This window comes from Prionailurus bengalensis, chromosome B3 (assembly GCF_016509475.1).
Source record: "Prionailurus bengalensis isolate Pbe53 chromosome B3, Fcat_Pben_1.1_paternal_pri, whole genome shotgun sequence".
Classification (NCBI taxonomy): domain Eukaryota; kingdom Metazoa; phylum Chordata; class Mammalia; order Carnivora; family Felidae; genus Prionailurus; species Prionailurus bengalensis.
The window spans coordinates 74486356-74500655 of NC_057355.1; the positions used below are offsets into that span (position 1 = coordinate 74486356).

Below are 14300 nucleotides of genomic sequence, written 5' to 3' on the forward strand. Positions count from 1 at the left end.
ACCGCTAACGCTCACCTTCAGATTCTTTGATTAGGAATGGGTCTTCGACCTGGCCCCACCCAGCCTGCAGGCCCCCTTTCCCACTTCCCCCCCTCCTCCTAGGGGGCTAGCCAGGCGTGAAGTCAGAGCCATTAAGTAGCTCCGCGTGGGGCTGGATCAGCATGCTAATGAAAATGCAAATCAGCACCTGGGCAAGGGGTGGAGGGCGGGGGGGGTGGGGGGAGGTAGCTGGAGAACCGGGAGGGAAGTAAAGGTATTAGATGGAGGGGTTATCCTAGATAACCAGAAAGCAGAAGCCCGAAACTGGGAGAAAGGTGTCTCTCCTACGGAATCCTTGGGGGTGGAGGGGTAAAAGCGCTGGATCACGAGGGTCTGACAGTCCACTGTTACCCCTCACAGTGGGGGCCCACCACCCTTTTGCTGCCCCACCTGGTGGGAAGAAGTGAGGCTGGGCAAGCCGGGCTTCTCCCGGGCCCTGCCACCGAGGCCTGACCCGGGTGGTGCTTCATCCCCGCTGGGCCACCGCGCCTACATCACATCGATCAGCTGCTTCCTCCTGGCTCCTGATTCACAACTCCAGATCTAACTTCAGAGGAGGTGCTAGAACGACCTAAGCCCCAAATCCTCTCTCCAAAGCTTCTACTTCCCAGGACTGGAAAAAGACCCAGCTGATTCTTAGTTAGAAACCAAAGGAGTTTAGCTCTGGGCTAGCTCGTGGGTGAGACCCAGACCGCCAAGGGTAGGTCGGCAGCTGTTTAAAATTGCAAATCTCTTCCCCACCTCCCTCCTCCTCCTCTACAGGAAAGAATTTCAATTGCAAATTTATCTCTGCCTCAGTGCACCCCCCCCAGCTCTCCCCCTTTTCTTCTCCACGCTTCTCCCATCACCCTCTATTTATTACAAACCTTTAACTGCAGCAATGATTTTTTTTTTCACCTTTTCTTTCCTCCTTCCATTTCCCTCCTCCTCAATCTTTTCCTCCTTCCCTCTCTGAATCTCTGTGTCCCTCTCTTTGCCCTTCCTACCTTGAACTCAGTTTTCAGCTCTTTCTGGAGATGATGCAGAGCCGGATGACAGACCAAGTCACCCTCCACCTACCACCTCCAGGCCAAGAGTCCTGTTCACCCTCAGACCACTGCCATTCCTCCTGTAGTTCCGGGCTTTCCTTAAGGGCGTCTCCTCTCCCTTGGGGCACATCTCAGAGGTGGGGAAGGGGAGAAGGCCACCCTCAAGGGCCCTGGCACTCCCGCCTCTGGGGAAGGGAGGGAGGAAGAGGGCGGTCCAGGTGTAGGGTGGACGTGGGGGGAACAGTCAAAGGAGAGGTGGCTGCAAGGGCTGGGGCCCAGGAGGAGAGGGGTTAGGGGAGACAGCAGGCAGTGGCGGCGGTGTGATTAGAGCGGAGATTGATGTGAAGGGGCGCCACAGACGGCAGAGAGAGTCAATAAAACGAGAGGATCACATTAGAGGCGACAGAGAGAGCTTTAAATTACAAGGCTGCTGCCACCGAGGGGGATGGGAGGAGGCAGGCCTGGAGCCAAGGGAGGGTGGAGAGTTCTGAGGGTGTAGTCATCCCCTGAGATGAATCTTCCAGCTCCAAAATGGCTCAGTCTCCAGAGCTCCCCTGCTGCCCCTTCATTCCATTTCCATCCCTAATGTTTCCTTCCCTCACAGGGGGAGGAGAGGAGTAAGGGGAAGATGGAGAGAAAGCTATGGAGGAATAGAATAGTGTGTGTGTGTGTGTGTGTGTGTGTGTGTGTGTGTTTTGTTTTGTTTTTTTTTACTACTGCCCTCTTCCTCTTTCCAGAGCCGGGTCCATGGTTATTGCTCAGGATGAGAAGGGAAGGCTGGAAGTGCTACTTTCAAAGCTCAGCTAGGGAGGAGTTGCCCCCCAAACATAATCACTGAACTGCAAACATTGTTCCATGGGAGGTGTGCAGAAATGCACCCAGTAAATAGCTGGACAAGAATTCCTCCTTCTTGATAAATGCTCCCTATTCGGGGGGCAGATCCACCGTGCTTAAAACAGGAAGAAGCCGGGGAGCTGGGAGGCTCCAAGACGGACAGTAGACCCAGAAAGCTACCGAGAGAGAGAAAGATGTTAAGAGATGGACTGAAAGGCTTGGATATGAAGTTACGGACGTCTGAAAAGGTGGGCTCTGAGACCGCACAAGGCAGGGAGAACACAGTGAGGCACAAGAGCCAAAGGAGCAAGGGCAAAGGAAGGACCGAAGAAACGCGGCCGGAGGACAGAGAGACTCTATCCCTCCCCGAGGAGGAACTTGGGCACGGGTGCAGCAAATGGAGGCAAAGCCAGCGACGGGAGCTCCCGTCTGGAGCCCGGCAAGACCAGGGCTACCCTTGGATGGCGCCCCCTTCCGCCCCAAGCAGGCCACCGAGAGAAGAAACACTACTGCTCCCTAGTGGTTATGGAAGGAACATCACCAAGGAGAAAACATGCCAGGCCGGGCGAACAGATTGCCTTTCTCTTCCCCGCTCCCCTCCTTAAACCAGAAGAATCCCACTTAAAGCAAAATCCCACTCCCTTCTTTTCTCCAGACGCAAGCACATGGCAAAGACCTTCCCAGAAAGTCTACCAGATGCCACCAGCACATTTGCTTAAAATTTGCATACAATGATTTCCACATCAGAGCCTTCCAAACAGTTTTGCCTTTCACTTTTCCAGCTGTTGGATCTATCCCCTCTCCCTTACTGAAGAGTCCATTTTTAGGACCTTTCCTCTTCTTCTTCCTCTCTCTGAAATTCTTGCCTAGGGCACTGCCCTCTTCCACACTCATTTTGCCTCTTGCCCCTTTTTGTCTCAACCTGTTGCTTTTAAGAGGCAGAAGCCTTGGAGAAGAGGGGAAAAGAAAAAGGAAATCTAGAGTGCCCTGCCTAACAGGGATTGTTTGGTATAGACAATAAACTCTAACTTGATGAGCTTGATTTTTAAAGCAGTGTAAGAACATGGGCTATGGATTCATGCAGCCCCAGGTTCAGTGCTGGGCTGCTTCCCCCACTCACCAGCTATGCAACCTTGGTAAGTTACTTGCAACCTGGGAAAATGGGAAGAATGATCCCTTCCTTCCTGGCCTTCTTTCTGGGTGATCAGTCAGGCTGGTTCTTTTCCTTCTCTCTTGGCTAGCTCCTCCCACAGAGCAGAGTGAGGTGTTCCCAGGTGGGTGACAACTTTCCTTCTGCTTCGCTCCTTCTTGACCAGGACTCTAATTTCTGCCCTTTTCAAAAACGGAGGGGAGAGTCTTCAGTGGCCAGGATTTAAAGCTAAGTCTGCCCAGCAGCAGAGTTCATTTCTCACTTGGCCCTCTCGATTGCCAGGCCTCGAGACACCCCATCATCCGAGAGCAGAGAATGGAAGCCTTGCCCAGGCTCACAGTTGGACTGGGTGCAAAAGCGGTTAATACCTGGATCAAAACTATATGGCCACTCCCTTCATTTAAAACTATCATTTTCTCAGGGCGCCTGGATGGTTCAGTCGATTAAATGTCCAACTCTTGAGTTTGTGGGTTCCTTGCTGACAGTGTGATGCCTGCTTGGGATTCTCTCTCTCTGCCCCCTCCCCTGCTCTCTCTCGCTCTCTCAAAATACACAAATAAACTATCATTTTCCCCCTCACCCTCCCCCCCAAAAAAAACCGAAAAACACTATCATTTTCTATGTCTAAATCTTCCCTTCCTATTCAAAAGGAAACAAGAGGTACTCCTATTCCTCCATTCTTTTTTTTCATATTTCAAGTTTTTATTTAAATTCTAGTAAATAACAGAGGCGCCTGGGTGGCTCCATCGGTTGGGCGTCCGATCAGCTCCGGTCATGATCCCACAGTTTGTGGGTTCAAGCCCCATGTCAGGCTCTGTGCTGACAGCTCAGAGCCTGGAGCCTGCTTTGGATTCTGTCTCTCTCTCTCTCTGCTCTTCCCCCACTCATGCTCTGTCTCTCTCAAAAATAAAAAAATAAACATAAAAAATTTAAAAAAAAATAAATTCTAGTAAATAACATATTGTAATATTAGTTTCAGCAGTACCTATTCCTCCATTTCAATCCTACCTACCTCTCCTAGACCTCTCCATCTCCCCCCACCCCAAATATTTGGGAGTGTTTACTTTGTGAAATATGTTTGTCCAAAAGACAGAAAATGAGAGTTGGCAGGGAATGAAGCACTTAGGCAGGAGAAGGTGTGTCATAGAGGGTAAAGAAAGAGACAGCTAAGGTAGAGAGGAAGAGGGAAGAAGAAGGGAGGGAAAGGGAGAGGCAGGGAAGTTGGGGGATGGGGCCAAATCTTGATCCACAAGTGTGATTATTGAATCTCATGGAGGCCTCCCGGCTTTGGCATCAGATTGGGCAGGTGGCCTGTCCCCAGTGAGAGGGATGGAGCCCGGGAACTGTGTCTTACACCTTGCAAGATGCTTCGGGTGGGCATAATGGAACTAGGTGAGATGTGAGGAGAAAGCAGAGGCAGAGAGGAGGAAGATGGGGATAGGCTGGGAGCAGACAGGTCAAAGGGAAGCCGTGGACTAAAACCACAACCAGCTAGTGGAACATCCATCCACATTTGCATGACTTTGTTGAGTGGGCTGCAGGGTGTCTGCTGCTGGAGGGGTGGACGTGCTGGAGAGGAGTGGACCCTCTTGCCCATGCATCTCCTTTAATGACACCACAAGGATTAGGACAGCCGTGTGGAGCTGTGTGATCTTGTAGGTGCCCCTGGGAGACTCAGGCTCGGACAACTCCACAAAGCCAGCTCTGAACCCTTTTATATGAGGGCAGGGAGTAGTGCTCTTGAGTTCAGATTCAGGAACCTATCTGCTCCTGGCATAGAGGACCTCTGTAGAAGGTCCCTGCACTTGAAAGGAATTACACACAATTCTTTAGAATTAATAGAAAGAATACCATTGTAATATAAATAAAACCTTCTGATTCTTGGAGTCTACGTGAACCTTGTCATAGTAATGGCTCCATTTAAATAGTGTTACAACAAGACAACTAATAATAATAGTATCCTTAAATGTTTACCATGTGCCAGCACTGTGCCAAGCCCTGGAAATTGCATCCCCTAATTCTCCACTACAATCTGATGAAATAGATACAGCCATTCATTCCCATTTTACAAACATGGAAACAGACATTGATGGGGAAAGGAATTTTCAAGGTCTCACACCTGGAAAGATGTGGAGTCTAGACTGGACTCCCGTAGCCTGACCCCAGCACTCGGCTCTTGGGTTAATTTGTTAGCTTCTGAACTCTGGCTGCTGTGCATTTTGAATAAGGTCTTTGAGGTTTTTGTGTGTTACTCTGTCCTATGTGTGTCCCCTTGAGCATATAAGCTGTCAGGCTCCTCTTTGAGCTTGAAGGTGTTAGATGGCTGCTCTCAGTTTCTTAGTAAAAGATGAGCCAGAACAGGACCACTGCTTTGTGCAACTCCAGGGGGTGCTATTCACATTGCAGTCAATGAGGGGCTCTGGCCATTCCTTTTGTGTGTTTGTGTTTGGGGGGTGGCTGGAGATAGAAATCAAAAGGTAGGGGATATGCGTATTAATTTGTGATAATGTCTCTTAAAGCTGGAGGTCTACACATATGCATCCACAATAACATATGAGCTTCAAGACAAGCAGCAGAGCATTCTTGTAGAACTTGGCCTTTAGGGTCAGACAGACCTGGAATCAAATTTTAGTTGTCTGCATTATGTAAATGACCTCAGGTGGGTTGCTTAAAAACTGTTTCTTCGTATACAGAATGGGGAATAGTTCCTCATGGAGTTGTGTCCGTTGAGATGATCATTATCCAGGCCAGCACTTTAGGATCAATAAATAGAAACGATAATTATTCACTCACGTGCCTTATTTCCTGAGTTGGGGTTTACGTGTGTGTTCACTGCTTTCTGATTGCGTGCGTGGCTGAGGGCGTAGGTGTCTGTCCCGGCACATCTTCGGGGGTTCGTGAAGGCGCTAGCTGTCAGACCTCCAGCTGGGGCTGGGTCTCCCCAGGCCCTAGTTCTTGCCCTCGTGGGCCCGGGGCTGCTCGCTGGGCCGCGGGCGGCGGGGCTGCCCGGTGCGGGTGTGTTGCCGCGTGCCTGTTTGTGCTCGGCGGCCCGGCTGGCGCGGGCGTGTTTGGGGTGGTGGTAATTACTGGGATGGCCCAGCCCTAATGAGTGTGATCCCGTTACACTCTCGCCGCCTCTAATGGAGCTAACCTCATTTCACAGCCATTAGAGATGGAGATGAGGCCCCGCCCACTGGCCCCGCCAGCTGCAGCTCCCGCAGCCCCGGCCACGTTCTTTCCCTCCGGCTCGCCATTTCCCGGTGCCACCTCTCCTTCTCCCGCCCGGTCTTCTGCTCCTCCTTCCAGGCTTCCCTGCCCTGTTCTCCATTGTTCTTTTCCCTCCCGTCTTGCCGCCGCTCTCTCCTCTCCCCTACTCTTGGCGCGTCCCCTTCCCTCGGCCTCCTCCCTGCCTGAGTTCCTCCTCCTCGCTCGGGTCCGCTCGGCCCCCGCGTCTCCACTTCCCGGTCCTCTCCTCCGCGCCCCTCCCCCGCCCTTCCCCGCCGATGGCCCTCCCCTCCCCCACGTTGCCCCGTCTGGCCAGAGGACAAATCTCAAGGGGAAACCAGCAAAGACAAACAAGGAGCAGTGACTTCATTATCGTCGTTAATTTGCCACTTCAGTTCCTCCCACAAGGGTCAAAGCCAGCACGGCTTGAACTCAGGACTGCCACAGAGGCTGAGCCAGAGCTGCCTTTTCCGCCTGAAGCCTCTCCCCAGCCACTCTCCCTCCCTCCTCCTCCCCACAGCCTTCGTTTCCCGGCAGGGGGTCAGGCTCCCGGTTTTGCTCTTCCCATTTCTTTACCCGGCCGCGCAGTCTACCGCCCTCCTTTCTTTTTCATTTAAATTGTGGCCTTCACGTCGGCTCCAAGTCACATGGTTTTTACCTCGGACTCCCTTCCTCGGTCATACTCAGCCTGCCCCCACTTCTCCCACTCCTCCCTGCCCTTATCCGTCCCACACTCCTTTCTTAGCCTGCCCCGGTCTCTCTTCCTAACCTCAAGTGCACTCCTCTCCCGGAAGCACCAGGATTTACCTCTGGGTTTTGAAAATCGGGTAGCCGGGAGAAACAAGATGGAAGAAGGCATTCCGGCCCAAGTAGGCCAGTGGTCCAGGACCTGGAAGTGGCTGGACAGAAAGGAAGACAGTTGCCAGGGGGGTGGACAGGCCCATGAGTCAGAGGAGGTAGCAGAATCTGGATTCAGACACCCCACACCCAAGGCACACTGGGCCCCAGAGAAACAACCTCCCAGAGACCAGAGAGAAAAAGGAGGACAGAGCCATAAGACTGAGCTGGGGGGTGGTCACTGGCAAAACAAGGACTGAAAATTTTGAGGATAGAAAGGGCATGTATCCCATTCGTTCCTCAGGGAAACCCCATCTAACACTTCTGTCCCACCCTCTGCCTTCCTTCACTGAGAAGCCAAATGACTGGCAATTGACTCTTAACCTTTTGTCCGATCCCAGCCCCAGAGGGAGAGGCTGAGGGTAGCTGGCTGTGACTGGAGGAGGCACTAGGGAAATGTCCACACATGAAGTAAAAATTTCTGACCCACACCCATCCTGCCCCACTGCCTGCAGGTCAACACACTACACTGAACTAGACACTGCATACATTTACCTTCTTCTCTGAGAAGAGAGCTCTTGCTACTATGTCCTCCTAATTGCACAGGCGCCTGTGCAAGCACCGTTCCAGTGGATGGCCCTGATGTGACTCCAAGGCTAGAAGCTTAGCTTTAATGTAATCCCTTATTCCTGTCCAAACACAGAGGCTGCTCCTGTTCTCTCACTTGACTTTGAAAGAAAAATTTTAAGGGATACCAAGCTGTGTCAGGCGGAATTAGAAAAAGATGTCTCCTTCCAGGGACATGCAGCCTGCACTTCAGTGGTATAGCTTGGTGACAGAACAGGTGGATCTTAGCCCTGTCCCCTCTTAACTGGGCATCCTGAATGACCTAACAGAAGCCCTGGTCTCTGGACTAGTTCCTACAAGAGGGGGCTACTGAGAACCAATGGGATTACCTCGGTGGTGGTGGGGGGAGTGGGGGTGCTGGAAGGCCCTCTAAATCTTTAACCCCTGTCACATGAGCCTGGGGTGGAGGAGGGGTGGGCAGGCAGTCCCCTGGGGCATTCCCCAGAGAGGCAAGGGGCTCTGGGAAAGTGAGTGGTGGGATGACTGAGAAGCCAGAGAAGAAAGATGGAAAAATCAATGAAATGAGTTTCTAACGGTGAGGTAAAGGACCGCCGTGTCGACAGCCTGTCGCCTGCTGCAAAATATGAGCTGCCCAAGTCCATGGTGGCGGCTGACAGTGCATCCAGCCGCCACTGCCCTCCCTTCGGGGTGCCCCCCTCCCCATGACTCTCCAGTCACCCTGGCCTTTCTTATTATAGCCAGATTCTCTCCCCCAGGGCTCCCAGGTTGCTTGCTCCCTTCCAGGTCTTCTTTCCTAGAGTCCCAATCCATTCAGAGTCCTTCTGACTCTTCACCACAGAAACGGGACAGGTTATAATCCCTGACTAGTGCATCTTTCTCTAAACCTTCTGTGTATTGAGACCTCTCTGCAGATTTCATTCAGAGTTGTGGTGAGCTCTGCATCACTTGCCTCCCTCCCCACCTTCCAGATACCTCTGGACTCTTTCAACAGTGAGCAATCAGGCATCAAGGCCATCCCTCACCGGGTTCTTACATCCAGGTCTGTGCCTCCTGCTTGTTGGCCTACTTGGCCAATGCTGACTTCCTTGGAGTTGCCTGGATTGGGACAAGGTGTTTAGGATGGCCCTGGTGTTGCTTTATGAACTCTTTGTCACATGGCGGGAAGGGCAGGGGTATGATGGGTTCAATTGTGGTTTCATGATTGGGAATGCAGTTGGCCCGGGATGCCACTTCCAATTCAAATCCACCCACTCTGTCTTTGGAAACAGCTCCCAACCTTTTCTGGAAACCACCTCCTTTCTCCACCCTCCCCCACATCTTCCTCTTGGGCTCCTAAGATTGTTCATTCATGTTTTCTTCCTATTATCTCTACAAAGATTCCCCGGATCAGACCCTGGAGTCAACCCTCCAAGTGTGGCTGCCCTGAGCTGACTCCGGGTGTGCCCCTGACCTAGTCTCTCCTCTCTCTACCTGAGATCTCAGTGTTGATCAGAAAACTCCCCTCCAGACCTTTCCTTCAGTTTCTACTTTCCCGACTTGCCCACTTATGCAGACTTAGGCCTGAAGGTTGGGGTAAGAGGGAGGTGGGAAACTCTTTTCTCTAGCTTTTCCCTATTATTCAACATTCGATCAACAGATATGAAGCATCTTCTATGTGACAGACGCTGGGCGAGGTGCTGGGAAAACAGTCGGAAAGTAGATGGACAAGGCCCCTGCTCATAAGACCATCATGACTCACCCTGGGTCTCTTACCCAACAGCTTCATCTCTCCAACTTAAAGTAGCCCCAGCCAAATTCCACTGTGCCCGCTGCCATTTCAGAACCCTCCTCTTTATCCCTGCATCAGGTTACATTCACACAGCTCTGATCTCTTCTCTTTGCATTTACAGCTTCAGTCTCCACTCCTAAACCCAGAGCTAGGTTCATCTTACATTTTCAGTAACTCTCCTCCCTGCTCATAACGCCCATCTCATGTTCTGTAACTGCCATTTCCAGTTTTCTTCCTTTTTTGCCTGTCTTTCAGTCCTACCACCCAGTCTTCAATGCCCCCTGTCTCCCAAGTTCCCTTCTTTTGCTCCTGCAGGATCTAGTGAACCTTGGGCAATCAAATACAAGATCTCACTCTGAGCTAAGACCCAGGAATCCTACAGATCAGACTCAGGCCCCGGCCCCATACGTGTACAGCTCCAGCAAAGCAGCAAGTTCTTCCTCTATGTGTTTCAAGGTAACACCAGCTGCTCTGACATCATGGAGGGAGGAACCCTGTCAGGTTGCCAAGGCAACACCAGCAATTTATGACATCAGAGGCTTGAGATCTTTGGTTCTCAGGGGGCTAGAAAGATTCAAGTTCCTGTCAGGTAAAGTAAATGGGATTTCTACTTTTTTCATCTCTTTGCTTGGGTCCCCCTGGCTTGGGAATGAAATGCAAAGGCCTCTGGTGGGGTAGTGAGGGATGTGCCCAATGGAATGAATGCTCAGAAGCTTCTCTTTCTGTCTCTCTTCACCAGTATCTCTGAGGGCTCTCTGCCTCTCCTTTGGCATCTCTCTCTTGTGGGACTTCACCCAGTGGTATTTCTGCTATGCCTTTTTCCAAATCACCCCTCCTGCGGCGCTCTCTTTGCACCGGTCACGCTGTGTCCCCCTCACACCAGAGGCATTTGTTTCCTTTGATACCTCATCCTCTCCTTTTTTCCCCCTACCAAGCTCTGTGCAGCTCTGATCTGCTTCAGCACTCCTCCGCTTGCCTTCCATTTACCTTCTTTGTACCATACTCTTTTTCCACCTCATATTATTCTTCAGTTCCTCCCTTCCCCCACTTTACAATTGTATTCATTGCATATTGCCTTTTCTGTTGACCTCCTCTTGAGGAATACTCTATCATTTCTCTCCATCTTCTGTATCGCTATCAAGTCATGTTTTATTTCATTCTCCCAATCACCCCTCGGTTCCTTCCCTGCCCCCATTCCGCATGGATTTTCTTCCCTTCCTTTTGCACATCCCTCACGTCATGCATTTCTCTACCCCATACATTTATTGCACCCGGCCTCTCCTTCCTTTCTGGAACACTGTTCACCTCGGAAATCTTCCATCTTCTGCCCCTATCTACCTCCTCCCTTTACCCTTCCAAGCTCCAAGGGCTGGAAAACAATGATGGGCTTAACACAAGGTAAACTCCCCAGACTCTTTATCCACCTTTCCCATTCTTTAGGCTGAATGAACCTGGCCTCTTGCACAAGATAGCTTCTGTCATATGAATGAAAACGGCCACATAAAGGATCGTGCTGAATCCAAATATGATAATAACAGGGGGGGCAGGAAGAAGATGAACTAGAAAGTGAAGAAAAAGCCACTGATATCTAGAATGACCTGAAGGATGAGAGGCAACCAAGCAGGGTGGAGTTCAGAGTCCTAGAGAATGTCCCCTTACAAAATCAAAGTTGACAGTTAATGGACATAATGGCCCTGACTGATGAAGGGGTTATATGCCCCTGGAAGCCCATTAAATTGATTTCTTGGCCTGTTTATGTGCCTTCACAAACCATACTCCCTACCTCTCCCAGCCCCTTCCTCTCTGGTACCTTTTGCTGCTGAGGTTAAAATGCTCAGTGAGAGGATAAGGGATAAGAGGGAATTAGGGTGATCAAGGAGAAAAGGTAGGCAGAGGGCAGGTTATGGGAACAAAGGTAAAGAATAGGCAAGGGAGACCACGGGAGATAGGAATGCAAAAAAAGGGGTGAAACAAAATGGGGAAATGAAAAAATATACAATGGCCAAGTGAGGGAAGGGAGGAAATCAAGTCAGCAAGGAAGAGGTTTGCGGTGGGAAGCTCCTGGAGAGGCAGATGACACACAGGAGACCAAAGGTCCTGGTGGGTGAGACAGGCACATGGCAAAGGAGACAGTCAACAATGCTAGAAGTTCCAAAGCTTCCTGGGTGAAGGTGGAAGAGGAGTCGGTCCTGGCTGTGCTGAAAGGGTACCTGAGTCCTTGGGAGAGATACATCTGCTCCATCCCTCAGACTCTTTGCAGGCCCCTGACCAGTGACTACCACAACCATAAGCATGAAAAAAGTAGCCTGAGAAGGCCAGAGATATCATAAGGACCCCAAAAGAGAGGGCATGGAGTCCTAGATGGTCCTAGACAGACAAGTCAGGGAGCCAAGGCATGACAGTGACAGGGACACACAGCAAGAGGATCACTCGGATAGGAAGAGTCACATGCGGAGACAGTGACACACAGACCCAGGGATGGATGGGTGGGGAGAATGAATGAGGTGAAAAAATGACAAAATCAAGAGGCAGGGACACATGGACAGAGATCAGCGGGGCTACAGGCACATCGAGACCACGCGTGGTCCAGCGCTCAAAAATGATACGGTTACTCTGAAAGGGGGGCAGACAAGAGCGCATGGAGAGTTGGGGGCCAGGAGAGACACACTTCACCTTGAATGGAGCAGTGGCCTCCCCTCACCTACTCGCACCTTTCCAAAAAAAAAAAGGCAAACAAACAAACAAACAAAAAACCCCAGCTCAACTTCAGGCAAAAACGATGATCGAAGATTAAGAGTATCCATATCCCCTCCCACCCACCCCCACCCCCACCCCCACCCCCACCCCCACCCCCACCCCTAGCACGCTAGCCCATCCATCAGCCCGTCCGCCTGCCGCGGTTCCCGATCCCGCAGCCGGCGGGGGGCGGCCGAGACCCAGGCCCCTCCGGGCTGACAGTTCCGAGCCCTCACTCACCCGGCCTCCCCTTCCCTCCGGGACCCCCGCTACCCGCACACCTCGGCGCGGTCCGTCTAGGCTCTCGTTACCCTCCGTCTGTCCGGCTGGCTCCTGGACCAGCCTCGATGCCTTTCCCTTCGCCGTCTCTCCCTCCACCCCTGCATCTCTATCACCCACCCACCACCATCCTCGCTCGCACGCCCCCTCCCCCCTACCCGTGCCCCTCCTCCTCAGGCTCTCGGTCTGTCTGTCCGTCCGTCCGTGTCCCCTCCCCCAGCCCCTTCCCGTCCCTCTCCGTGCCCTCCAGCGGCAGTCTCAGAGTGCCTCCTCTCCCCTCCGTCTTCAGCTTCCAAAGAGCAAGGAAAGGAAGAAGAGAGAGAGGGAGAGGAGAAAAAAACCAACCCAGCAGCATCGGAAATCGATGCACTTACACCTCAGCTGGAAGCAGGGACGGGAGTCGAACCGCGGCCGCCGAGCAGCGCGAGGCGGGGAGGGGAGGGGGCGGCTCTTGGAAGGGACTTCTCCGATGTGTTGATTCCTTTTTTTTTCCCCTCCTCCTCCCTCCCTCCAGCGCTCACTCCGGGGCGTCGGGGACGGAGATGGAAAAAAATAAATAAATAAATTCACGGCGGTGAGGGAAGTGAAGGAAAATAATCAATGCTATTTGGCTGCGGCTGAAGTGTTTTCCCGGCTTCGTGAGGGGGTTTCCATTGATTCACCCTGGGCACTCGCTCGCTCCCTGCCTCCTCCTCCTCCTCGCCCTCCTCCTCCTCCTCGCCCTCCTCCTCCTCCTCCTCGCCCTCCTCCTCCTCCTCCTCCTCCTCGCCCTCACTCCTCCGCCTCATTCACTGGCTGGAGCCGAGGCGTCCCACACAATGGAATAATCAATACCCAGGCGCCCGGGGCGGCCCCACTGAGCAGGTGCAGCGGCCCGCCCGCCGCAGTGAATGCCGGTAGTTGTAGTCCATCCGTCCCCGCTCCCACCCAGCGGCCAGCGAGCGCTGAGTGCCTGCGCTGGACCTGATACCCCAGGGCAGGCCAGCCAGCGGGCGGGGCCGCTTTGCAAGATTGTGGCGCCAGGTCCAAGCCAGTGCTTGCAAAGGGGGCCGGAGCCTTTAAACTCTTTCTGGTGTTTTTCTCTTTTTTTTATCCTACCTACAGAAACCATACATGTGTTTTGTTGTTGTTTTGTTTTAAATCAGCTCTAGAGCAAGCCCCGGCTTTTACCAGCCTCCCAAAGCCACCCCAGGCCTATCTCTCTCTCTTTTTTTTTTCCACTCCCTTCTTCCTGCCTTATTAGTCCCCCTCCTTTCCAGTTGGGTATTAGAAACTTCTCTTCTACAGCAGTTACTCTTAAGTCTCTGAGAGCTTGTCTCCACAGAGAGTTGGATGGGGGAAGGGGAGGTTCTGGCTCCTGGTCCTCATCTTCAGTTTATAAGCTCTTTTATATTGTAATAATAATAACTGCTAAGGTTTATTGAGTGCACAGAAACAGTTTCCAAGACCTTTTATGTGTATTAACTTACTTAATCCTCACAACTAGTCCCATTTTACGGTTGAGGAAACCAGGACACAAACAAATTAATTAGGTGGCCCAAGGTCACTTGGCTATTAAGTGACGGCTCCAGGATTCAAACCTCAATAGTCTGACTCTAGAGCTCACAATTGCTGCTATAACCTACTCCTCTTAAAAGTAAAAAAATAAAAGGAACAGGAAGGAAGGAAAGAAAGGAGAGAAGGGAAAAGAAAAAGAACCCTTGAGTTCACAGGAAAAAAGGAAGTAGAAAGAAAGTAATATTTTGAATCTCTAGGTTGTGACAGTTTATCATTGGATCCTCACACATAACTGTGGCAGTTCACATTTTACCATGGA

At 51.8% G+C, this 14300-nt stretch overlaps 1 protein-coding gene and 2 long non-coding RNA genes across 6 annotated transcripts in view; 2 read left to right on the top strand and 1 right to left on the bottom strand.

The window, feature by feature from the left end:
- The window catches only part of ZFHX2 (zinc finger homeobox 2), a 30890-nt gene that overhangs the window by 15403 nt on the left and 1187 nt on the right, over window positions 1-14300 (bottom strand). The window contains exon 1 of one of the 4 annotated variants that reach the window (XM_043555832.1): window positions 12859-13181. The exons of 1 other annotated variant lie outside the window; for it this stretch is intronic. The gene's annotated coding sequence lies outside the window, so the exon portion shown is untranslated. Of the gene's footprint in view, window positions 1-9823; window positions 9960-12858; window positions 13182-14300 lie in introns of those variants that run through there. 2 more of the 4 variants (XM_043555835.1, XM_043555833.1) reach the window with 2 other exon arrangements.
- LOC122468910 lies at window positions 198-2943 on the top strand. The gene is made up of 2 exons (XR_006293345.1): window positions 198-1204; window positions 1805-2943. It is a non-coding gene; the product is annotated as an uncharacterized LOC122468910 (long non-coding RNA).
- On the top strand, window positions 9969-11223 carry LOC122468911. The gene is made up of 2 exons (XR_006293346.1): window positions 9969-10058; window positions 10910-11223. It is a non-coding gene; the product is annotated as an uncharacterized LOC122468911 (long non-coding RNA).